The sequence below is a fragment of the Protopterus annectens genome, chromosome 7.part0 (assembly GCF_019279795.1).
Source record: "Protopterus annectens isolate FY-2018-M chromosome 7.part0, PAN1.0, whole genome shotgun sequence".
Lineage (NCBI taxonomy): Eukaryota > Metazoa > Chordata > Ceratodontiformes > Protopteridae > Protopterus > Protopterus annectens.
This window is the reverse complement of record NC_056739.1, coordinates 1558310751-1558337417: the sequence shown is the minus strand read 5'-3', so window position 1 is coordinate 1558337417 and position 26667 is coordinate 1558310751.

Below are 26667 nucleotides of genomic sequence, written 5' to 3'. Positions count from 1 at the left end.
CTTACTGACAGAATACATACGGTCAAAATAGGGGATTCCATCTCCACCAGCAGACCCATTACCAGTGGTGTTCCACAGGAATCAGTGCTAGGGCCCCTATTATTTAGAATCTGCTTCTTGGAAGTACAGGCAAAAACAAAAGGTCTGCAGCTGACAAAGTCTGCTAATGTTTTGCAAACTGGGAGCAGTCACTGAGTCCCTAAATGATGTCAACATTCTACAAAAAGGACTTACTCTAACTGATGATTGGTGCCAAAGTCATAGACTTAAACTCAATGCAAAAAAATGCATTATCATCCCCTTCGACATGGGCGATGTCCCTGCAGATCACCGTCACTATACTCTGTATCATATAGACTACTCAGAGGCGACCTGTGCCTTGCATATAGAGCAACCTCTGATCTTGCCTTAATGGAAATGTTGCACATTCGTAAGTCAAATGGTACATGTTTCTCTCACTCTAGGGACCTCAACCTAGCCTGTGACATCAACATGACTTGCTGGGGAGACAGATATGTCTCACAAAAATTAACTCTCCCATGGAACAACCTTCCAATTCAAGTTAAGCAGAGCCCCTCATTGACCCTTTTTAAGTGTAACTTGCACAACTGTATGGGAAAACGCAAATTCACTCCAGGGATTTCACCTGAGTCCCTCTTGTGTAGGGGCAGTCAGTGCTGATTTAGATTGGCTTGTAAACACAGACCATATTTCTAGTTCCTGCAAGGAACAAGGGTTGAACTTGGCTAGACTTGTAAGGACACTAGGGCCAGTAGCCTAGTAACCTCCTATGATCCTAAGTACAGTATTGTCACATTTGGTAAAAAAAAAAATATTTCTTTTAAACATTTAATATAGCCAATACCGCACTCCAAAATGACAATATAGTCCAGGATCTTAGAACCTGGGTCAATAATTCTCTCTCCTTTGACCACCTTGTAGATACAATTGTCAGAAAATCATTTTATTTAGCACAAAGAATTTCTATATAATGTCATCCAGGTCAAAAGAAGTTATTATTCCTCTTTATGTGGCCCTAATAAGACCAATTACTGAGTGCAGTGTGCCCTTTGGGATTTATCTATATAGGCATATCAAGCAACTGGAAAGACCCTAGAGGTTCTAACCAAACACATTGCTGGCATAAATAGCCTGAGATATCAAGATAGGCTTGAAGTGCTGTGCTTGTAATCAGTATCTTTCAGAATCTTGCAAGATGATCTGTGTCCTACATTGCACAATGAGACCCTACCCTTATGTATCTCTCGTATCTTCACAAGACCAAAAGCTCCACTAATACTAGAACTAACAACTTAAGTCTCCACCAGATATAAAAAAATACACATGAGGGACAAATGTATTACCCAGTGTCTACCCCATCTCTGGGACAGACTTCCCCAGCATGTTAAGCTAAGTGATACCCTAGCATTTTTCAAATCAAAACTAGATGATTGGAAGGGGATCGCTATCTTTACCCCTTAACTGACCTGCTTTGCCCATCTTGAAAAGAGAGTTAAAACATCAGGACAGGTACTGGCAAGACACGAATGGTCTTTGAGACTCAGTTTGTCTTGTAATTCCTACAGTCCTATTAACGGTTACTAACAACTGCAACTAGGAAGCTCTCAGCATAGCTATAAAAGTTATTTGATGAATTAATGGACTTTATATTATTTACAATGGAAATTTATTTAACAAAATCCTTACTGATTAATATGTACTAGATACTTTCAAGATGTAACAGTGTGGGACATGAAAGTGTTAAGACTCAAAATGAGGAACATTCCTTATAATGGGGTACACACAAGGATATGCATTTTGTTGTTATCAGGTTTCCATTATGTTTCAAAAGTTTAGCAATCGGAAAATCTGATTCCCTCCTTGATTTCCTAGCTGACAATAGCATCATCACTTAAACAATTAGCATCTCTAATGCTGGTGCTGGTAATCACAACAAATAAGTAATTTATAAATTGTATTGAGTTGTACACACTAATGTGCGGTCAACTAAAAAAAAAAAGCACTGCAGGTTCACCGCACAACTAATCAAAAAGGTACATTCTCTGATAAATAAACATATTTTTTCTGTGCTGGTCTTTTGCTTCCCCAACAAACTGGCAGGTACTTTTTATACACCTCTGAGTGGGCTGTAACTACTTGTGTCTCTGTGAATTTAATTGGGAGCAGCTGAATTTCCGACTTACCCCAGATCTTCCCTTACAGCTCTGTTCCACCTCCAACACAAGTGCATATATTTCAACAACAGATGGTAACCAGCATGAACCAGGAAGTGCTAAACAGAAATTCCGCTTGTTTTTATAATGTCTGTGTCATCATTCAAACAACTAAGGGCCTTAATAAAATCCACCAAAACCAAACTTGTGGCTAAAATAGTTACCCAAGCCAAAGACAATCACAATTTTTTTAGTGCTATTCATAATCTCAAAAGTACAACAAAGCAATGCACTGAGCTGGTTGTGAACAATGTTATCTACACTGAGGCTGAAGATATATCGAATCTACTGGCTAATAAATGTAGCTGTAACTTTACTACTCTCTCTCCTCCAGTGGTCCCTCAAGATATACCTGAAACTGACTCACCTCCAGCTATCACAGAAGACCAAATCCTTAATGTGTTATCAAAAACTATGAATACTGCTTTGGTTGGTCCTGACAGTATCCCTGGATATATCTTAAATAGCAGGAAGAAAGATTTAGCCATAACCCTAACACCATTGTTCAGTCTCAGCCTCCATACAGGTTCTGTGCCAAGTGAATGGAGAACAGCTACAGTCATTCCCCTACATAATGATGGACCTTGCACAGACCTAGACAATTACAGAGCAATAGGTCTGACCAGCCTCATATGCAAAGCCATGGAAAGACTTATCATGGAACTAGTCAATAAGGACATAGGGAACCTCCAAGCACTGGACCCATCTCAGTCTTTATTTGTCAAGGGCAGGTCATGCTTACTTAACTGGTGGACTTTCTGAAACAGTCACCTAAGCAATGGATAAAGGCAAAACAGTACAAACAGCATATTTCAACCTGGCCAAAGCCTTTGACACAATCCCTCACTCAGGCATAGTAGAAAAGCTAAATAAACTGGGAATAAACCCCCTGTATAACCCACTGGTTTGCCAACTTACTCACAGACAGAACACAGGAAATCACAATAATGAAAGCTGCCGCCACAAACAGACCATTCACCAGTGGAGCCACCCCAGGGTTCCATACTGGGACCTCTCCTGTTTGACATCTACTTTTCTGAAGTAAAAGAAAATACAAAATGTCTCTGGCTAACTAAATTTGCAGATGACTGCAAGATAGGAGCAGTCATTGAATCCCCAAATGACATAGCCACCCTGCAAGAATGTTTGTCCCAAATACATAACTGGTGCCAAAATCACGGAGTGAAACTAAATGCCAAGAAATGCATTATTGTATCCTTTGGGAAGTTATTTATCCCAAGGAAGTACTACATTGACAATACATCCCTAAGAGTTGACCCAGTTGTTTGGGAATTGGGAACTTATGTCGTCAGCGACCTAACTTTTGACCATGTGTCCATTGTTGTAAGAAAGTCCTTCTATATTGCACAGCTTATAAACAAAGAGATTTTATCTAGATCTAGGGATATAATTGTCCCCCTTTAATTAGCCATCATTATGGCCAGTCATTGAGTATAATGTCCCTTTGGCATGTATCTGTCCAGACACATGCAACAACTGGAATGCCCACAGAGATAACTAACTAAAAGGATATAAGGCCTAAACAACATGTCCTACATGGACTGACTCAAAGTCCTCTCATTATACTCTGTGTCCTACAGACCTCTAAGAGATGACCTTTGTCTAGCATACAAGGAATGCTCTGACCCAGTACTGATGAATTTACCGCACATCATCAAGTTAAATGGCATCAGAGATACTCAGTATAGGTATCTAAACTTCCTGTGCACCATCAACAGAATGGTTTGGAGGGACAGGTATATCTCACAGAGGATGCCACTGCTGTAGAACAGACTCCCCAGCCAAAGCTTTTCCCTGTCCAAATTCAAGTGCAGCTTGCATCTGTGATAGAAAACAAAACATTTATCCCAGGACTATCCTGTGTACTACTAATGGACAGAGGCAGCTCCTAAATGCTTTATCCCATGCATGGGCCCCCTTCACATTATCTGTGGTATGATCCCTGTTATTCTCATTAAGGATAATATAGACTTATTGATTATGGGATCGGTAATGCCAGTTTCTAACCAAATGAGATAGGCTAATTCAAGTGTCAAAGGGGAAATTAGCTAGGCTTAAAATGGCTCACAAGGACAGCTAGCCTAGTACTTTACCTATTAACCTATACGTCTTGCTGCTATCACCAATGGATGAAGGCTCATTACTGCATTTCTGCAACTGGGACTCAGGGATGCAAATCTGGTAAAGACATATGTGCATTCTAGCTGAATGTTGTCAGATATGCAGAAGAATGCACTTACTTGCAAGCAGTTAACCTTAAAATTGCAGTATATCATACCTGCCAGTCATGTGGATATAGGCTGATATAACTGTAATAAAAACTCCTACCCTACCTCTGAATGAGAGCCACTCTAGGTTCATAGGTTCATAGGTAGGTACTAGGCTATCGGCCCAAGGGCCTAAGTAAGCCTAGCCAACAAGGTTGCATGGCTTACGCCACCCAAGAAAGTTATTTTCCTGTACCACTGTCGAGCAGAGCCACAGAAGTGATCCCTGGGGTGTATTTCCTATTTCCCATCCACTCATCAAGATTTTTCTTGAAGAGTGCTGATGAGGAACTTTGCTTGACACAGATGGGCAGCTTGTTCCAGAGTATGGGAAGTCTCTGGGACAGGAATCTATCCCTCCAGCATGTCCTGTTTATTGTGGTGACAAGGTTTGGGTTCCTAGAGTATGTAGCTCAGAGGGATTGGGATTTCTTTAGGTGTAGCATGTCCAACAGCTCTGGGTTTGACATAGCTTTATATGTTAGGCAGAGATCACCTCGGAGTAGGTGATATGCTATGGAGTAAAGCTGGAGTTGTTTGAGACAGTCAGTGTAGGGCATCTGTTTGAGGCCAGTAATCCTCTTTGTGAGGTACTTCTGTGGCCTTTCCAGCTGCTGCAGATGTCTTGTGAGGTACATTCCAAAAGGGGTGTTGTACTCTATAATGGGTCTAATGAATGTCGAGCAGAGGGAAACAATGACCTCTTTTTCCCTGGATGAGAACCCTTTTGTGATTAGGTGTGCCACGTAGAAGGATTTCCTGACTACTGTGGTGATGTGATTATCAAAGGAGAGAGTACTGTCCACCTGGGTCCCAAGGACTCTTATTACATATTCGGCATTAAGTAGACTGCCGCCTATGTGGTAGTTCATGGGTACAGAGGTTTTACCAAAGGGGATGACAATGCACTTTTTAGCATTGAGCTTGAGGCCATGGCTCTGGGCATCTGTCTTCCTTCTGTAGGATGTCCACATCATTTGGGGACTCAACTATGGCTCCTAGTTTGCAGTAATCTGTGAACTTCATTAGCCAAAGGCCTTCGGTGTTAGCCTGTACTTCAAAGAAGTAGATACCAAACAGAAGAGGTCCCAGGACTGAACCCTGTGGTACTCCACTTGTCACTGGTTTGAAGTCAGATTTGGAGTCTGCAACTTTTACAGTGTGGGTTTTGTCAGTGAGCCAGTTGACAACCCATCTTCTGACATAGGGATTTATACCTAGTTTAGTGAGTTTAGCTATAATTCCAGAATGGGGGATGGTGTCGAAAGCCTTGGCGAGGTGAAGATAGGCTGTGTGAACCACCTTACCCTCATCTACGGCTTTGGTGACTGCCTCAAAGAAGTCGATCAGGTTCAGGAGGCATGATCTGCCTTTCACAAACCCGAACTGGTTGGGGTCCAGAGTTTGGAGGTTACCAATGTCCTTGTTTATGAGTTCCATGATGATACGTTCCATGGCCTTACAGACCAGGCTCATCAGTCTAATAAGGTGATAGTTCCCGGGATCAGTGGTGGCTCCCCCATTGTGGAGTGGGATAACTGTCACTGTGCACCATCCAGTGGGCACAAAGCCTTATGTGAGGCTATGATTGAACATGGTGCTTAGGTGGGGAGCCAGTTCATTCTGAAGTTCATGTAAAACGCAGCCTTGGATGTTGTCCAGTCCCATGGATGCTGTGTTTTTGGCTTTAGAGAGTGCAGCTTTTACCTGCATAGTTGTGATTACAGGGACTCTGCATTCTTCCTGTATAGATATGGGCCCTTTAGGGGGTGAGAGGGGGGTAAAATTAGCACTGAACCTATCTGCCAGGATGTTGGCAATATCAGATGGTTCTGTAATTTTCATGCCATTGTGCTGTAACTCACAGCAGATCTGAGTGTTGCCATTGAGATTCTTGACATAGCTATAGAATGCTTTGTGGTTGTCCCTAGAATCAGTGGCAATTTTGTTTTCAAAGCTAGCTTTGGAGGATCTTATAAGGGATCTCAGCTTCTTACTGAGGCTGACCAGAGAGCTCCTCCACTCATGGGATTTTACTCTCTTTTGCAACAGTTTCTTCCTTCTGTTGCAGAGTTTGTTTATGACAGGGGACCACCAGATTGGCTTCCTTTTTTTGGAGGGTAGCATCTTGGTTCTATTTGGGATAGCATGATCCATGCACTCGTGTAAGTGCTTATAGAGTGCATTTGTGTAGGATTCAGCAGTCGTAACTGTATTGTCCATCTGCATGGGTGTTATGAAGTTCACCACTTCTGTCTTAAGAAGCATGAAGTTGGCTTTGGAGAAATGTTTTACCATTGTTTCCATAATGGGGAGTGGGGGCGGGATGTGGATATCTAGGGTGATTAGCTTATGGTTGGATCTGACCAATGAGGAGTTTACTTCAGGTGTGGAACACCGGTCACTCGTGTTGGTAATGACTAGGTCTAGGATATTGTTGCCCCTGGTGGGGTCGTGGATAAGTTGATCCAGGGCATTGGAATTTATGAATTCCAGAAAGCGTTGAGCAAAGGAGTTGGTACATGAGTAGTTTTCCCAGTTAATGGTGGGGTAGTTGAATTCGCCCATTATTAGGGTGCTTGGTTGAACCCTAATATTTTCCAGTATATTAAGAAAAGAGGAGTGGGAATCCTGGGGCATGGTGGGGATCTGTAGCAAGCTACAATTTGGATTGCAGTTTTGCCCAGAGTTAGTTGCACATGGATAACCTTGGATGCATTATGCTGAGCAACTAGCCTGGAGGTGTGGATATCCTTAATGAATATGGACACACCTCTGCCTTTGGTGTTCCGGTCCAGGTTAGATGGCCGAAAAGTGTGGTATGAGTTATAGCCTGGTAATGCAGGGGTGCTCTCTGGAGCCTTGAACCAGGTCTCAGTCACTGCACAGATATCGATTTTCTCCATTTTAAGGAGTGCCTCGAGGGAGTGCATTTTGAGATTTAGATTTCTAGCATTGAATAGCATTACCATCAGTTTTTGCTTGCCTGTTCCTGTTACGGTGGTGAATTTGTCACTTGAACCTTGCCTATAAATAGGCACTATAGGGACATCAAGAGCCTTAGCCAGTATTTGGAATCCCAGGGGTGACAGGTGCAGGCCATCTCTGGCAAAGCATCGTGGTCTGTCGACCATGTCATCCCAGGCAGACAGATACTAGATCCCCTTAGAATGACACCCGAAGCTTAGCCAATTGTTGAAGTCAATCATTTTGTCCTTGTACTGCAGTATCATTCTAGGTGATGGCAGGATGCTACTCAGTGCTAGGGTCATACCTGCCTGGGCTACAAGATCGGAAAGCTCTTCCATGTCTCTTTTCATGTAGTCCAGGGAGGTACAGCTCAGGTCATTCACACCAACATGGACAATGACAGAGTCATATTTGTACTTGTTGTGGAGTGACCTGAGTGGGTGGGTTATGTGGTGGATCCTGGCACCTGACAGGCAGCTGACAGTAACCTTCTCCTTGTTTAGCCTGGTGAGTGGGACATCAGTGTGCCTGACTATAGAGTCCCCTATGACTAGTGTGTTGGGTACGTTGTTTTGTCTTATGGGCTGTGGTTGAGTGGCACACTGAGTCTGTGAGATATGCACAATTTGGGTTGTGTTAAGGGGCTGGAGCTTGCTTGCATTTCTGCTTTGGAGTTCTCTGTTGCTTGAGCAGATTATTATTGAAAGCCTCTATGAATGTTTTTGTGTTTCTATGTGTGGATTTTGGTGGTGTAGGTTTAGTGGGACTATGTGATGAGTGTGGAGTGGTGCAAGTGTTTACCTTCTCCACTTGACTGTCAAGTTCAGTCTTGGTTAGAGAGAGCTTTACCTCCAGTTTGGCTAGATAGGTGCATCTCTCACAGGCTGTAGTGTTGGGTGGTAGGAGGAGAGGGTTGTCTGTATATATGAGGCAATTGCTACATTGCCCCAAGATGCCCAGATTCATCAGATAAACAGGAGAGAACACTGGGAGCTGACCATTGGACATGCCTGAATAAAAAATTACTTTCCTCTAGACAAGTGAGGAAAGTGAGTACAAGAGTTGTTTTTCTCTAAGCAAGTGAGGAAAGTAAGTACAAAAACTGTTTTCCTCTAGGTAATGAGGGAGGTTGAGTGCTGTATTAATTTGTAGCTTATTTAGTGCTTACAACAAGTTCTGAACAAGTGCTGAGCACGAATAAGCAAATTCAAGTGCTAAAACTAAGAATCTGTATCTGAACTAGACTAGTTACAGGAAAGAAACAAGTGCAAATGTGGACTTTTAAATCAGAAAAAAATAAAAGAAAAAGCTTGACAAACCAAACCAAATGGAGTACCACGGTCAAAGAGGCAAATTAAAAAAACGTCCAAACAATAGCGTACTACAATTTATTGTCCGCTTTCATCAAAAGACTTCCTCAGAATAAAAAATAAACCACAAAACAAACATTAAATAGCATTTCCAACAATTAATTAATTAAACAATCAACATATCTAATTAACAAATGATAACCTAAAAAATCACAGTATCAGGTAAAAAAGGAAGTGATATCAAAATCCTTGTTAATAAACAACTTTCGATACTTTAAAAAACATTTTACATTGATGGCATCATTTAAACCGGGATAGACATCAGATCTTAATCTGATTTGCCAAATAGTCTCCCGTTGCTCCAAGTAATTTTTAAAATCATCCCCTCTCATGTCGGAATGACCAACTTCCAAAACAGAAAACAGAATTTTTTTAAAAACAGAACAACTAACAGAATGCTTGTATAGTGCGTTGGTATCATCACTGTTACGAATACTATAAAGGTGCTCCCTGATACGAGTTTTTAAACACCTAGTAGTCATGCCAATATAAAAGGCAGGACAAGTGGAACACATACTAATATAAATAACACCTTTGGTGTTACAGTTGACAAAACCTGGCACACTTAATATTCTATCTAAGGTGTCAATGTTGATATAAGGACCCTCAGAAATGTACCGACACATGTTGCACTGATGACAGGGACGTGGATAAGTTGATCCAGGGCATTGGAATTTATGAATTCCAGAAAGCGTTGAGCAAAGGAGTTGGTACATGAGTAGTTTTCCCAGTTAATGGTGGGGTAGTTGAATTCGCCCATTATTAGGGTGTTTGGTTGAACCCTAATATTTTCCAGTATATCAAGAAAAGAGGAGTGGGAATCCTGGGGCATGGTGTGGATCTGTAGCAAGCTACAATTTGAAAGCTAGAAAGTTGAGAGAGATGGAAAAATTGCCCAAATGGCCAATAACTACAATTTCTGGGCCAGAAACCACTCCTTATGTGGTAGATCGGTTACCTAGTGCTTACCACTCCCACTGATAAGCTAGCAGGCTTCCCTCCAACACAGAAAGGCTTGGGGGCCTCAGGAGTTTACAGACAGTCCTGGATACAGCAAATCTGTATCTTGACTAGACTAGTTAGAGGAAAGGTGGGAAACAAGTGCAAATGTTAGCTTTTAAATCAGAATGTTGAGAGAGAGACGGAAAAACTGCCCAAATGACCAATGACTACAACTTCTGGGCCATAATCACTCCTTATGTGGTAGATAGGCTACCTAGTGCTTACCACTCCCACTGATAAGCTAGAAGGCTTCCCTCCAACACAGAAAGGCTTGGGGGTCAGGAGCTTACAAACAGTCCTGGATACAGCAAATCTGTATCTGGACTAGACTAGTTACAGGAAGGGGGGAAACAAGTGCAAATGCAGGCTTTTAAATCAGGAAATTGAGAGAGATGGAAAAACTGCCCAAATGGCCAATAACTACAATTTCTGGGCCAGAAACCACTCCTTATGTGGTAGATAGGTTAGCTGGTGCTTACCACTCCCACTGATAAGCTAGCAGGCTTCCCTCCAACACAGAAAGGCTTGGGGGGCTCAGAAGCTTACAAACAGTCCTGAATATAGCAAATCTGTATCTGGACTAGACTAGTTACAGGAGAGGCAGGAAACAAGCATATTTTTTGTTACAGTTAAGCAGAACACAGGGAGATTCTGGCAAAGTTTATTTATTTATTTGTAAAGGAAAGGGAAAGAGAGGAGAAGCAGAAGATAATTCAAGGTTAGGGAATAAGTGGGTTGACCTTCTCAAATGTTCTCTCTGTATTAGGTAGAATGAGCTAATGACACTAGACTGGGAGGAGTGTCCCAGATCAAATTTACAGTAGGGGTTGGCAGCTGCAAAGCCACCAAGTATAATGGCAAGATACCAACAAGGACGGAGGGTGGGGAACAATACTACAGCTACTAGCCTACACTCATTTAGATAGTAAAAACTACAGAAATGTTTATCACAGCAGAAGAACAGCAGTGAGACACAAAATTAAAGTTTTTAAACAGATAAAGGATCAAGGAGACTCTTCAGAATGTTTTTAACTGCAAACAAATCAGTTATATGATACACTCCTTGGCAGGAAATCAAAACAAACAATCAGGTGCTTAACAAGTAGAGAAAATTTCCCATTAATACCTTTCACACAGTGAAACTAGCTAAAAAGCTTTACAAACAGTGTGATAGTAAAAACCTTATTTATCAGGCCCTGTAAGGCAGACAATTTTAGTTTAACCATGCAGATTAGTTAATAGCAATAAAATACAGTAAAAAGTATGCACCAGGCAATAAAAAGTGCTATATATAAATTGCTAGAAGCAATAACTAGTAAAAATAAGCAAAAAAAAAAACACGATACTTATTGTTATATATCTCGGATCAGAGTTGTAGTCAATGCCTCTCCTCCACTCAGCTCAGTGTGTATAGACAGACAGCCTCTCAAAGTTTGGGCTTAAATACCAGAAGATACCTTAAACAACTTTTAAAAAAAAGCTCAAAAGAACCAATGAGTGCTTACTCCAAGCCCTAGACCATCCATCCCCCACCAGCCAGCAGCCAATCAACACAATCCTGCCACAAAGGTAAAGAAACTGTACCTTGTCTTCCAATGCCAAGAAAAAGAATAGTCACTTGGGGAGGAATAAGGAGACCTAAAAGGAGGAGAATAAATAAACAAACAAACTGAACATAAAAGAATGTTCACAGATATGTTATGCTACATGGCATACCATTAACTATGCATTACTAACAAATCAGGTCTATAACTTGGGCCAAAATGCATTTGCCAGAAACAGGTACACTGCTTCCCTGTTCAACTACAAAGACACATACACACACACACACACACACACACACACACACACACACACACACACACACACACACACACACACACACACACACACACACACACACACACACACACACAAAACAAGCACATAAAACACTGATGCAGAGATTTATTGTGGTGCTTGAAGTAAAGCCAAATATAAGCATTAAATTATCATGCAACTTGAGAAACAGAATAATCTGATTTGTTTAACAAGACATAGAAAATCATAGAAAATATCTACCTCATTATACCTCATTATTTGAATGATACAAAATTATTTACATCTAGCTTACAAGCATGCTAATACTCCAACCACAATGGCTGCTTCAAAGCAATTAGTGTACAAAGCACTCTCTTTTTTGCTGCAATTTTTTCTAAATATTCAAGCAATTTAACCTTTTAATATTTTTTACACAATTAAAATGATGTTTATATCCATTACAAAAGCAAAACATTAATTAAGAAGTATTTTGTTGTGTTGTATCATATCATTTGTAAATAAATAAGGACAAATAGGGTGAGTACCTGATGTGCTTTTAATTATATTCTTATAATTAAGTACAAAAAATGTAAACATCACCTGTATATTTCCAATTGTATAGGGTTGCATTTAGGAGGGACTATAAACTATGAATTGCTATACTTAGGAAGATATTCATGAATATTAATAGTATTATTAAATACAGCATTTAATTTAAATACCTCAGATACCCAAGTATATAAAATACACACTGACATTTTTATAACTCAATATAGTGTTTTCAAGTCAAGTTTAACAGGCTATTTATTTTAATATAAATAATTTTAAGGAAATATTCAACCAGGCCAATTTCATAACAAACTGCAGTATGCATCTATTCATTCTGTTTCTGATATCTATATTATCATATATAGTAATGGACAAAGAGAGATAGCAGGAGCCTGTCCCAGCAAGCAAACACACCAATAAGCAGTTTAGATGATCTCCTTTTCACTTGTCACATCTTTAGAATGTGGTTACTGCTGCATACAGAACTAAATAAAATACTTGCCAAGGATTCATAAAGATTAAGTTATTAAGTTTTTATATATATATATATATATATATATATATATATATATATATATATATATATATATCTATATGGGTCTTTATTTGGTCGACAGTTCATTTGATCGACAAGCATTTGCCCCCTTCCCCAATGTTGTGTGACCCTGGAGTTGATATATATAGTTAGGGGCACAGCCCACATTGGGGGTGGGAAAAGCCCCCCACCTAAAATGCTTGTCGATCAAATGAACTGTCGACCAAATAAACAGTCGATCATATGAACTGTCGACCAAGTCATATAGACCCATATATATATCTATATATATATGTGTGTGTGTGTGTGTGTGTGTGTGTGTGTGGGTCCCTATCATAAGATCGAAGTTTTAAAACTTCGAATCATTAAAGATCAAACCCTAATGATCAAAGTTTTAAAACTTCAAATCTTATAACGGAGATCGCCGTATGGCGCAGAAAGGGAAGATTTCCCTTTTCTGCACTGTAGTGCGATCTCGGAGTTGGTATATTTAAGTAGTGGGGGGTGTGGGGGGAGCAGCCTACCATGTGGGGGGTGCAGGGGTCTAGCCCCCCTGTTTAGAGCGTTTTTTAAATCTTTTTTAGTTTATTTTCAAGGTTCCAAGACTTTGATCATTAAAGTTCTTCCACATGGCTCTCATTTCCGCCTGCAGATTGAGGTATTTTATGACTTTGTGTCTCTCTGTATGCAAGACACTGTAGTCACTAGGTGTGGCAATTTCAATGATCAATGCTACTTTTGTCTTCTTTTCTTGGACCACTGTATCCAGTTTTCTAGCATCTATCTTTTGGACTGTTGATATTGGGTGATCCCATGTGATATAAACTTCATAGTTTTCTGTGATTCTCTGTGACTCATGTTTCAAGTGTTTTTCAGTCACTTTGATTCCATAATGTTTGCACAATCTCCAGTGTAACAGTCTCACCACATTATTATGCCTTTCAGTATACAGTCCCTCTGCCATTAGAGTCGCAACCAGCAATAATGTGTGTGACTGTTTCCAATTCGGTTCCATAAAACCTACATATGTTTGTTTCTCCCACATGTTCAATAGACTTAGTAAAACAATGTGTACGTAGCCCACTATCTTGGGCTGCCAATATTAACCTTTCATTTCTTGATGTAAATTCACCTCTCCTTAATCTTTCCTGCATTTGTTCTTGATCAACATGAGGCTATTCCAGAAATTTTCTATACTTGCAACTATATTTATGTTTTTTCCACATTTCTTGCCTTCTCATCTGATCCTTCACCTTATATTCTTTCTTTTGTTTTTTTAGCACATTCAGTTGCTGCCTGATTTCTATCCACTTCTGGTTTGATTGCCATTCCTGCTTGACGTCGATATGCTTCTGCTAAATTAAGCAGAGATGTCATCTTAGATTTATTCTCCTCATGTTTCAAAACTTTCACCACATTTGGATCTTGTGAGGTTAGTAGATATGTGTGGAGTCCCCATAATTGCAGATCTATACATGTGATCAGTTGCAAGGAGGCCCATCCCTCCTTCAGAATGGGGAATACATATTCTTGGTATACATTGATTTTTATAAATCATTTGGTGAGCATGAAGCATCCTTCTTGTTTTAATATCCAATCTATCCAACACGTTTTGGGGCCAGTCAATCACTCCGAACCTATAAGTTAGGACAGGAAGAGCAAATTGATTTATAGCTTGGATCTTGTTCCTAGGTGTCAATGCTGTTTTCAGGATTAATTTAAGTCTTCTAAAGTACTCATTACTAAGCTTTATTAACATTTGTTCATGTTTTATTGCTGATCCTTCATCAATTCCCAAGTATTTATACACCCCCTCTTGCTCAAGTTCTTTTATATCACATTCTTGACCCAAACTGATGTTTTCCTGGTGCTGCAATTTTCCATTTTTAAAGGTTGCTTTTGCACATTTGTCAAGACCAAATGACATTCCGATATCATCTGAAAAAGTTTTGACAACCTGTAGCTGTGCTTTCAATTCCTCATCTGATGAGCTATACAATTTTAAATAATCGACAAAGAGAAGATGAGAAGTCATTATACTTTGTTGTTTTCTAGAAGCCAAATTATAGCCATGACCTAAGCTGTTAAGTAAACAGCTTAATGGACTGATGGCAAGGCAAAATAACAACGGTGACAGGGAGTCACCCTGGAATATCCCCCTTTGGATTTTTATCCCTGGGATAATAATCTGTCCTTTATCATGGCTTAATTGCAAAGTGGTTTGCCACTGTTTCATGGTTACTGTAATGTAATCAATCAGTGTAGGATGTACCTTATACATTTTTAAGCACTCTTTAATCCATGAATGTGAGATACTATCAAATGCTTTTTTATAGTCAATCCATGCCATACTTAGATTCTTTCTTTTCTTACAGTTCTCCATTATAACTTTATTTAACAACAAATGATCCTTTGTTCCATATGACTTTCTTTTATTGCCCTTTTGTTCTACTGCCATAATTGAGTTTTCTTCTAAATGACTATAAACTCTGTCGGCGTCAATCCCCATGTATAGTTTATACGTCGCCAGAAGACAAGTTATTGGTCTATAATTTTTAGTGTAGCTTGCAGGTTCACTCAAGTAAGAGCATTGCTTTTCCTGTTGTTAATCAGTGTGGTGTCTGTTCGGGGTGTGCATATAAATAGTTCTTACTCATGGCTAGATCCTCATGTAAAGAAGTTAATACTTTAAGCCAAAAATTAGGTACTGCATCTGGGCCTGGGGTTTTCCAATTAGAGGATTTTCTTAACTTTGTTTCAATCTCTCTGGCTGTTATTTCATCCCATTTCATATCCTGTATCTTTAAACTTCTTATTCTTTCTTTTACTTCTTCTATCCATTTAGCATCTTTGTTATGTTCCACATGACCTTCATAGATACTTCTTCAAAATGCATCTACTTCCTCTTTTTTCGGCAGTCTATCAATTCCTTTTATCTTATTTCCCAATTCTCTATAAAACGTTTTTGGGTCATCAGTAAATTGCTTATTTTGTGCTTTTCTCTTATGTTTATCTTTGTATCTTCTGAGTCTTTCCGCCTGTTTTGAAATTTTTAGTTTGTTATCTCCAATAGTGCATAATAGATCCTGGTCTGTATTAATACTGCACATTGCTTTTATCACATCTATCTTTCTTAATATTTTTGTTGATCTGTTCCCTCTTCTATAATCTTCTAACAATGACATTTTTATCTTAGCTGCTTTATAGTTTTCTCTATTCGATATTTCCATGATGGTATTCGCTTTTGCTCCCCCTTTTCCCTCGCTACCCTATGTTCCTGTGGTGGAATTTTATCAGTTATTAATTTGGCAGCACAGTAATATATTCTGTTTACTTCTGCTATATCGAATGGATCTCTATGGACAGTCCTAATTACTGTGTTCATTTGTTTTATCAAGCTTCTGACATTTGGGGTTTTATTAACCTTCTGCAGTCTATTTCTCTCATTGATCTTGATATATCTGCTAATGGTTCCAGTGTGCGCAGAATGATATATTTGCACAGTGGAACTGAATGAATTTGTACCATTCACTTACACTGTCTTCTTAAATGCTATGTGTGTTTTTTGCCAAGATCAGCATTCAATGGGGAAAGAGAAACACGTTTTTCTCACTGTAGTGCAGTCCGAGAGCCAGTATATACAAATCGCATGGTATGTGGGGGGGGGGTGCAGAAGGAGCCTGTATCCTTGCAGAAAGAAAAAAAAACTCTTTTGTATTTTTATTATGTTTCAGAGTCTGATGAGTTTGATGAAACCCTATAAGTTTTGAGATAGGTGTACTCAAACTAACATAATAGATCCTATTCTAATCATTCTAGTAGAGCTTGCTGAGTGGATCTTATAATGCTGGCTGTACATGGGTACTTGAAACAGCTGACTGTCCAAAGAAAACATCTAATTCAGAAAACTTGTAGTGAATCAGTATCAGTTAAATTTATGTATATATCCCACCTCAACTTTTCCAACTTAAAAAAAAACAGCACTAATTGTGACCACAAGGTGGCAATCTGGTAACAAAAAAAATCAACTCGAGGAACGCTAAATTTAAAATCACTAGCAGTAAAGCACAGTACTAGAAATCAGAAAGTAATTCTCAAAAACTCTGCTTTTTGGTTGTATTTATGTAGCCCCAGAAGTACACTGATCTCTATAGGTCTTTTTCAGACTCATCCCAAGAGGGGTGTCTGGTTAAGTGACTTGCTCAGAGTCACACAGTGCAAAATATGACTGATACCAAATATCCATTCAAGCTTAACAGCTTCTCTCTTCCATGTACATCCGGTACTGCACTATTTGATGCCTTCATGTAAACGAACAATGTCCTGGAGTAATAGCCTGCATATCAAACCACATGGCAAGCACAAGTGCCTCAGCAAATGCACTTCAGTAAATCTGTCAGTCTAGAAGTGCTTTTATAAATGTACTTCAGTAACTGTATGTAGCTGTGGTGGTGGTGCTGCAGTAGCGTTGTCGCCTCACAGTTAGACGTTGCCCGTTCGATTCTCAGTTAGAGTGTCTTCTGTGTGGCGGCATGCGTGAATGGGCGTTCCTTCGTTGAAGGTTGTGCGTTAGGCCCGGCAAGCCAGCATGTAAAAATCTACTACCAGTCATTAGCGGACTGGAGTTCCGCTGTGGCGACCCCTAAAAGACACAACAACTTCAGTAACTGTATGTGTCAATATAGAAATCACAATACAATGTGAAATCATGTTGTCTGTTTAATAAGCAGGAATTAAATCTGGTGCATAGAATAGCATCATTTGGTATGTGGTACAGCACAACCTTTTGCTTGCTAAGTTCTCTGCTCTGTATCAGAGCAATGCATTCACTTTTCAGGGCCCCAGCAGTGTAACATATTCACTCAAGATTCCTGCTATGAGCTATACACATGCATAGCTATTACTGGATACATTAGCAACGAATGACTGAAAAAGTGCAAACAAAAAAGAAACATATACAAAGTTGCAGGTGAGAGTACAGCAAAATCAGTGAGCACTTAGTAAGAACCTAGAAGAATACAAGGAATAAACTGCTAAAAAAGGTCTTGTTTTCGTCTCACACTGTAACTCTCACAAGGGGCTCCTGTTTCATCAATAGCCCACCCATGCAGAGAGAGGTGTGGTCAGTCTGTGATACGTGGGAGTTTGGGATGGATAAGAAAAAAAAAAAAAAGATCAAGTGCCATTACATAACACTCCTTCCATGAGTGGAGATTGAACAGAAACCCGGACAAGGCTATTTCCTTGTGAACATCTTTGTTTCAGGTACAGGATGACACTATTTTTATTTAAACAAGATTATGAATGTAAAGTTTTATTAGCATGACAAAAAGTATGTAAAACTGGCAAAACATTGCATAAGTTTCTTAGATGACTAAATGGTACTACATGCAGCAAATGCCAGCTTGAATTAAGTCTTGTCATATAACATAACCCAAAAAGCAACAGATCTGTGGATAGCAGGGTTTTTTATGTCAAAGTGCTATCCATGAACTACAGGCATAACAATATTGTATGGACAGGAGATAAATAATATAGATAAAAAATAGGTAGCATGTTTAAATGAAGGCAAAATAAGTCAGTCTGGTCACGGTCCTGTATTCTGAAGACAGTATTCCAAACTTTTCATAAAAATGCAGTGGTAGATACTATAGCGAGATTCTGATTACTACAAGATGAGAAATAGGCAATGTTATAAGCCATATCCAGTGATAAAACAGATATCCCAAACCTTCTTACCCGGTAGTCTGTTACAGTGGTGGTGGAGACATATATACATGGGTATAGATACTTCAACTGCAAATAGATCACTTGCTGATAATCTGTGCATTGAAACATCTAAAACTTACCAGCAGCAACACTTATTAGAAAGCATCTTATTGTAGTATTAAGCAGAGAGAATATGCATCTCCTGTGCACTCCAAGCAGAATAAAAATAAATTAAATAAATAAATACAATTTAATTGTCTTTGAATCTGTTATGCATTCAAATACAACTACCATACAAAACACAAAACAGTAACTCTTTGCCACTTCCATCCTAACATTGTAGCCCCTTGTCAAGAAGGACACAGCAGGTCATTTCTGGAGTAAATGTATTGGTACCCATCCAATCATCCATGTTTAACTTGAAGGATTCAAGTGTGTCACTTTGTTTTACATGCAGGGGAAATGTATTCCAGCAGTGAAGTACATATTGGGTAATAAATGTATCTATCCAGCACATTTTATTTATGTAGAGAAGAGATTTAAGTCCCTACTTCTGGTATTAGTGGAACTATTTTATTAGCGGTTGCAAAGATGCAAGAGACCAAAGAGGCTGGAGTCCTTAATGTTGCAGAATGCATGGCATAGTTCACTCCTCAACAGCCTATAAGAAGCCAAGTAAAGGGATAGCTCTTAAGCCTTTCCTGGTAGTTTAAAGACTTTAAGCTAACAATTTTCTTGGTTAGGAACCTCTGCTACCTTACAAGTTGCTTAATATGTCTATAAAAGTACATCCCAATGGGTGCTTTGACTCAATAATTGGTCTAATTAGAGCTACACAAAGAGGGGTGATAAATTCTTTTTACAAGGTTAATATGTATTTTGATATTAGTTGTGTGAACTAGAAGGATTTTGATTATTGTTGCTACATGATTGTTGAAGGAGAGGGAATTATCAACCTACGCTCAAAGATCCCAGGCTACATTATTATTTTGGATTGGGATATTGGCTATGCTGTACACTGACAGGGAGTACTGCTTACCAAATGAGACAATACTCAACTTATTTTAATTTAATTTTAGTCATTTTTCCATACACCACTTGTTTACAGCAGTTAGTTCTTACTGTAATGAATGGGTATCAGAGGGAGCTTTAACAATAATTCCCGGTTTTCAATCATCTGCAAACAAATTTACCAAATGTCCAGATTCCTACTCAGGAGATAGAAGTAGATGCTGAAAATGATGGGGGTCACAGTACTGAGCCCTGGGGCACACCACTAGCTGCCTTCATTCTTTCCAAGGAGGCACCTACTATTTTAACTATGTGGATTCTTATCTGTATGCCAGTTGACTATCCACCACAACAGACATCGGTCTATTTTTAAGTAATTTATCTTCTTGTGATGCTATCATGGGGTACAGTGTTGAATGCTTTGGCTACATCCAAATAGGGTGTGTAAACAGAAAGACCACTTTCTACAGCCTGTGTGACATTCTCAAGGAGGTTAACTAAATTGGGTAGGTAGGAGCTCCCTTTGACAAAGTCAAAATGACATAGATCTAGTCTGATAATGTACTTGATATCATAGTTAATGGGTCAGATGTGAAGTGTTTCATGGTTTTGCAAAACAGCCTACTCTGGCTAATGGGTCTAGAGTTTCCCAAGTCTGTTGAGGGTCACTCTTGTGAAGTGGCATCATCACTGCAGTTCATCATACTTCGGGGATAAATCCTTTAGCTGAGCTCAGATTAAACAGTTTAAGCAGGTGTTCCAGGAGGGTATGTTTTGTGTTATTGTTTAGGCATTCAGGTAAATTATTAAGCCCCAGAGAAGTACTATTTTTGGTCTTAGACAGCAGCTTCACTGTGTGTTCCTTTGTGATATTCAATGCTTTAAGGGATTCAAGAATTCATAGAACTGAGATAATCATTTCAGGAATAAAGTTTACAGTAAATTTGTCTGCCAGTATATTTGCTAAGTCTACTGGATCTGAATGGATAGTGCTAATAGTGACATTTTGGATAAGTTCAGACCACTGCTAGGAGATATTTTTAATTTCCTAATGTAACTAAAGCAGTGCATCTGAGCTCTTACTGGATATGTAAACTGTAATGATATCCTTTCCCGTACAACTTTACCATAAGAGATAATAAATATGTCACAACATGAAAACATTAGACAGCTATAAAAGTAATGTAGCTTACAGTGTGTTGAGCAACTAAACACTCTGATGAAATGACAGGCCAGAGAAAGACAAAAGAATATAATTTAGTCATAGTATAGTAGAAGCAACTGCAGGCACTGAAACTTAGGATCCTCAAATTATAAGTAAAAGGAGTACTGTGTTTAGAGCCATTAAACTGAATGATTTACCTAGACACCAAGATGGAGTTTCATTTTCATTATAGAGCACAAAATGGAAGACTGGGGCACTAATGTCTAAGAGATGCATAAAAAGATAAAAATAGGAAACGTCTCCTGCTCTGCCATGCTGGTGATGCTTATTTGTGACTTGTTACCAGAAGGCTTGCTTACTTTTGGAAGAAGAGCACTGCTGAGCACTACTGGTATCACCAATAGGTCACTTAACAGCAAATTAGTGTGACAGTTAGACTGAAGTAGAGAACTACAGTTTCACTTAGTGTTAATGTTCTTTTACATATACTTTGTCACGTTACCCCAATAAAAGAACTAGATTCAGAAAAAAACATAAAAATCCCCCAGTGGTAGTTCAGTATTTCTGTACATAATCTCACGTCTGAACTTCCAACAAGGCACTTAAAATAGCTCTTCATATGAACTAAAAATTACTCTTCCCCTCACATCCATACCATATAATGCAATTTGTAGACTTTTTCTAGGGATATTGACAAAATCTGGTGGTAATTATGACTATGAGGTTACTTGTGGGTTAAAATGTATGTATAAACAGTAGCTTGCTATGGGTAAATATATGCCTAGATTATGCTACTGGCAAATCTGGCATGGCTAGTGGAAAAGGTGCCAAAATAGCACCTGGAAGAGATACACCGAATGGACAAAAATATTTCCCTTCTCTGGGGTTAGTACAAGCTATCCTACACTAGGAACATCCCTTAGTGGAGGCCAGGAGTTAGCCCCAGGTATACAACCTTCTATACATACCAGTCTAGTAGGTGTCTGCTATGGATTATATACATATGTAGAGACAGACATGCATTGTCTATATGTAGCCCCTTACACATTCACTTGTATTATACATACGCAATGTCCATCCACAGCCCAGTACACACTTGGGCATACTAATTCTGCTGAATTAATATTTCCAGTCAACACATATATGATCATCAAATTATTGGCTGTTCTCTTAACTCCTGCTCTCTGTCTCACCAAAGCAATAAGACTCTTATTCTCAATAAGGTAGTCCCACCCCCTCCTGGTTATATGGATGCTGCCAGGAATAGACTTTATAGGGAATGAATGGAGAGTTGTCGGAAATAGACAACCAGGGCCTGCAGTAATATGAGGGAGCAGGGACCAATAATATTTCTGCATGAACAATAGGAACTGACAGCTTTAACTGTTTTTTTATATATATAACATTATCCACACATTAATTTTACTTTTATAATATAGAAGCTTCTGAAGCCTTTATGTTCTGGCTGTTAGTGGAAACAGATGAGTCATCTTAATTCCAGTCTTGTGTTAATACCACTGTTTCATTTTCAAAGTGAACTGTTAGCAGCTGAGTTCAGCATTTACAATATGCTTTGCATTGCTGACAACCTGTAGATGTAAATAATTCATCTGAAGCCAGATGCCCTCTTCTTTTCTTTTACTGAAGTAGTCTGTTAATGTATAGTAGGCACAATAAAAAGAACAATGTAAATACCAGTATTTCTTCTCTTGCTATTGAGACAATAAACATAAAATGCTCCCAAAAGGTTATCTTTTTCAAACTGCTAAAAACAAAAATATGCAGCCCTTGAGAAGTTTAATTAAATATCACACACACACACACACACACACACACACACACACACACACATATATATATATATATATATATATATATATATATATATTTTTTTTAAACTAAGGAGTTTAGCTCCGAGAGAACCTTCCTAGATTCTGTTATGGAAGTACGAATACAATTTTTAAGAACCAGGATTTGCCATGTCATCCCACTCTAAAAAATATCAGGTCACCCTTGAGTAAAACATAAAGAAATCAAAGATTAATGTACTTTAGATAACAGGCAAAATGCAAATTCATACCTTAATAAGCAACAAATGTTCTCCAACAGAGTATTAACGTAGAGATATTGTCCATAAAAAAGTGTGCTACTTCATAACAGCATATTAAGCTGCCTTGAAAGTCAGACAGAAAAAAACATTCTTTAGAACATAAAAAGTGTGCCTGTGTGTGTGCTTCCGCGCGTGTATGTGTGTGTGTGTGTGTGTGAGAGAGAGAAGTAAGGAGAGAGTGAGAGAAACAGTGAGCAAGAGAGAGAGAGAGAGAGAGTGACAGAGTCAGTAATCGAAAAACTCAGGTGCATACCTCTCAATTACTTTCATCAAGAATTCTGGATAAAAGCCAACAATTTGAAGGAAAAGACATAAAATGAGAGACAAGTTTTATATATAACCCAAATCCTCTATATAAACCAAGAGGTTTTCCATCAATATGCATTTTCTGAACAATAAGAAGTATGAAATTGTAACATCCAGCTTCACTGACTGACAGTACTCTTCAGAGAGTTATCTTAAAATCAAACATTTACAAAAAACAGAGACAATTAGGGACATTTAACAGGCACAGGGGTGCTAATGCATTGCACTGTATGAATTTGTTTCATTCATTTAATCACAATGAGCCGTGTGAAGTGTATTCAGTCAAGAAAGTAGTTGTAATTGCTGAGCACATTTGTGTGTGTGTGTGTGTGTGTGTGTGTGTGTGTGTGTGTGTGTGTGTGTGTGTGTGTGTGTGTGCACATTTAATACTTATGTAACTTATATTTTTTATGTAAAATACTTCCTCCAACACATTTATTTATGTTCCCTCAAGTTTGAAACATAGGCAGATTAATTATTTTTACATAAAAAATATAAAAAAATGTATTTAATAATAAAAAAAATGAATACCAAACAATTTAACAGATAGCCCATTATCTAAGTGTGATAATTCTCATCAGGATGGGTATTATAAGGGAAACTGATCTTCCAGTGGTGGTAAGGCCTTCCACATGCAGTGTTAGACCTCATAACACCTCTGGGCAGCCTGTTATTTCTCTGACAATGCCCAGCTTGTCGAGCATAATTGTTTGCATTAAATGTCTGACTTTAAGGCATCCTATTCCAATGCACTGACCATTTTCAAAGAAACCACCAGCTCACTGACAGTAGATCTGGAGTCCAGCTCAAATATTTAGTTACTGTCTACGTACATTCTACATGATCTCACTGGGGCTAAGTTGATGGGTTTTCTCTGGGTGCTTCAGTTTCCTCTCATCTCCAAAATACACTGGTTAAGGTGGCACTCTAAACTGTCTTTGTATATTCTATTTACCCTTGCCCTAGTGGATTGAGTCATAGCTAAAAAGGGACTACAGATAATAAGTTACAGTTATACAGTTTAACTAATAAATAAATGAGATATATAAAGATCAGAAGTGTCAGATTAACAGTCCATGAAGATTCTTTACCAAATGATATATGCCACTGTCACTGCCTAAAACTAAACTGCGTGTTCATCTTGATAAACATTTTCAAAGTGCAGCAAGAGGATGGAATCCCTAACTCAGCTAAGTGTTCTTCGCATTTCAAAGTCTGAGTCCTTGTCAAGTTAATTTTGCATCTGGAAAGAAGATGGTGTGCCTTGAGTGAATATATCACACTGCTGGGGCCTCGAAATGTGCATGCGTTTCTCTGCTACAGAACAGCGAGCTTAGCAAGAGATAAGACTGCGTTCTACCCCATACCAAATGATGCTTTTGCTATGAATCAAATTTAGTTACTGCTTATTAAATATTAAATATTATTGAATAGACAACATGATTTCACATTGCATGCTGATTTCTATATTGACACATACAGTTACTGAAGTGCATTTATAAAAGCACTTCTAAACTGATTTACAGAAGTGCATTTGCTAAGGCATTCAGCTTCCTGTTTGCCATGTGGCTTGATATGCAGGCTACCACTCTGGGACCATTCCCTCAAATGGCTTTGTTTATATTTCATGTGCTGGTATCCCTAATCTCTTGTTAAAATCTCTTGTTAAACTCAATTGTTAAATATCCGACTCCTCTTGGCGCCTTTTCCACCCTCCCCCACTCCTCTCTGCACCCTTTCTTCCCCTTACCTGCCTATCTTCTTACCCCTCCCCTATTTTATCCCCACCCCCCCAAACCCATATAGTGACGTCTGTATCCTGGGCGCCATTTTTAAATATCCTTCCTTCCATTCCGGTCCCATCCTCCTGTAGGCTGCTGGCCCTGCCCGTCGGTGAGTTCTTGTTATTTACCTGAGATGTTTTAACAGAATGTGTAAGTTTACTGGTATCTGTATTGCATAGTATCTGTCTTCTTTTCACAAGCAAGTATATATCAATGCTCCGCTCTTACAGAACACGTACATTATTTGGAATCTACTTTTTTAGTATAATCGTGCATTGTCTCAAGTGGTAGTTCATGTACGCTTCCTCTACATTTTGTTACTTCTATAGTATATGTGCACTTTGTCTCATGCGGTAGCTCATCTATGCTACCTTGCAGCACTGTGAGCAAAATTTTAATTATACCTTCTTGTCCATGAAGTCAACCCCTACTTCAGTAGCCACTTGGTACTACTCAACCCCCTGTGGTGACGCCCTGAGGCTTGCTCACCCACTGTTCAACTGTTTTAGTATTTAGTTCTCTCTTTCTTCCCCTCTGTGGTAACTCACGGACCTGATAAATTATTCTTTCCCTCTCAGGTGATGCCCGGAGCCCTGTTCTCCCACTATTCAGCTGTTTTATTATTATTTCCCCTCTGTGGCAACTCTCGGAGCGGATTAATCATTTTCCCTTCCTGGTAATGCTCGGAGGCTTGTAGTCCCGCTGTCTAAACTATTATACTATTTTTTATTCCCTCCATTGCTGCGTTTGGAGGCTTGTAACCCTGGCATTAAGCCGATAGATTATTTTCCCTCTATGGTAGCACAGGCATTAAAGCCGATAGATTATTTCCCCTCTCTGGTAGTGCTCGGAAGATAGTAATCAGGCCGTGAAGCTACTTTCTATATTGTTGATAGCGCTTGGAGATTCATATTCCTGCCATTAAGCTACTGATTTATATTTTCCCCTCCTCTGTGCTAGTTCTCGGAGGCGGCAAACGCTGTCACAGATTGGCTTTGCTGAAATAATTATAAAACTGCCATGCGGTCATTTCAACTAGTTATGGCACACTTGTAATGCGGTCTTTATCACCTACCCAGCACAAGAGGTAGTCAATAGTAACATCTGTATTGTACTTGCATGTGTCACTTCATGAGTTGTATGCTTTTTTCACATTGTAACCTCCCTACTTTTTTGTTAGAATGGTATTTTATGTGCAGAGACCTAGCTCCGTTGTGAAGTGTTTTTAGTTTTAACTATAGTAATTGCTTATCTTTTATACTGTGTTTGCCAATGTTTGCATATCATACCTACTGTGTTTGCATACCTTTTTCTACTGTGTTTGCCAAGTGTTCTTGCCTAGTTTTTCCATTGTTCTGCATTTATCCAACTTAATAGCCAGTTGTACATGTTCTCCTATAAATATCTGACCTCTGTGTTTAAACTACTGTTTTTCCCATACTTGTCTCTAACCTCTAAACCTCCTTACCCTTTACTCTGTTTTTCCCATACTTGTCTCTAACCTCTAAACCTCCTTACCCTTTACTCTGTTTCCCTCAAAGCTATTGTTTAAACAAGCTCTCTTGCTCATGTTCATGTAATCATTTATGGTATTACAGTAGTAATTATCCACAACATATCCAAATAATTAATTCTTTTCTCACCCTGTACTCATAGTCCAAAAATAATCCTGCTTTTTCTTCCTTTACAGCCTGCTCTGTTGCGTCCTCAACCCCATGAGTGCTTCCTTACTGCTCTAAAGACCACCCTGCCCCTGAAGTTGCATCAGCAAGACCAGTGCTCCACTCCTACACTGCTGTGAACCTCTCCAGGATTTGTGTGTGTATGTTACTGA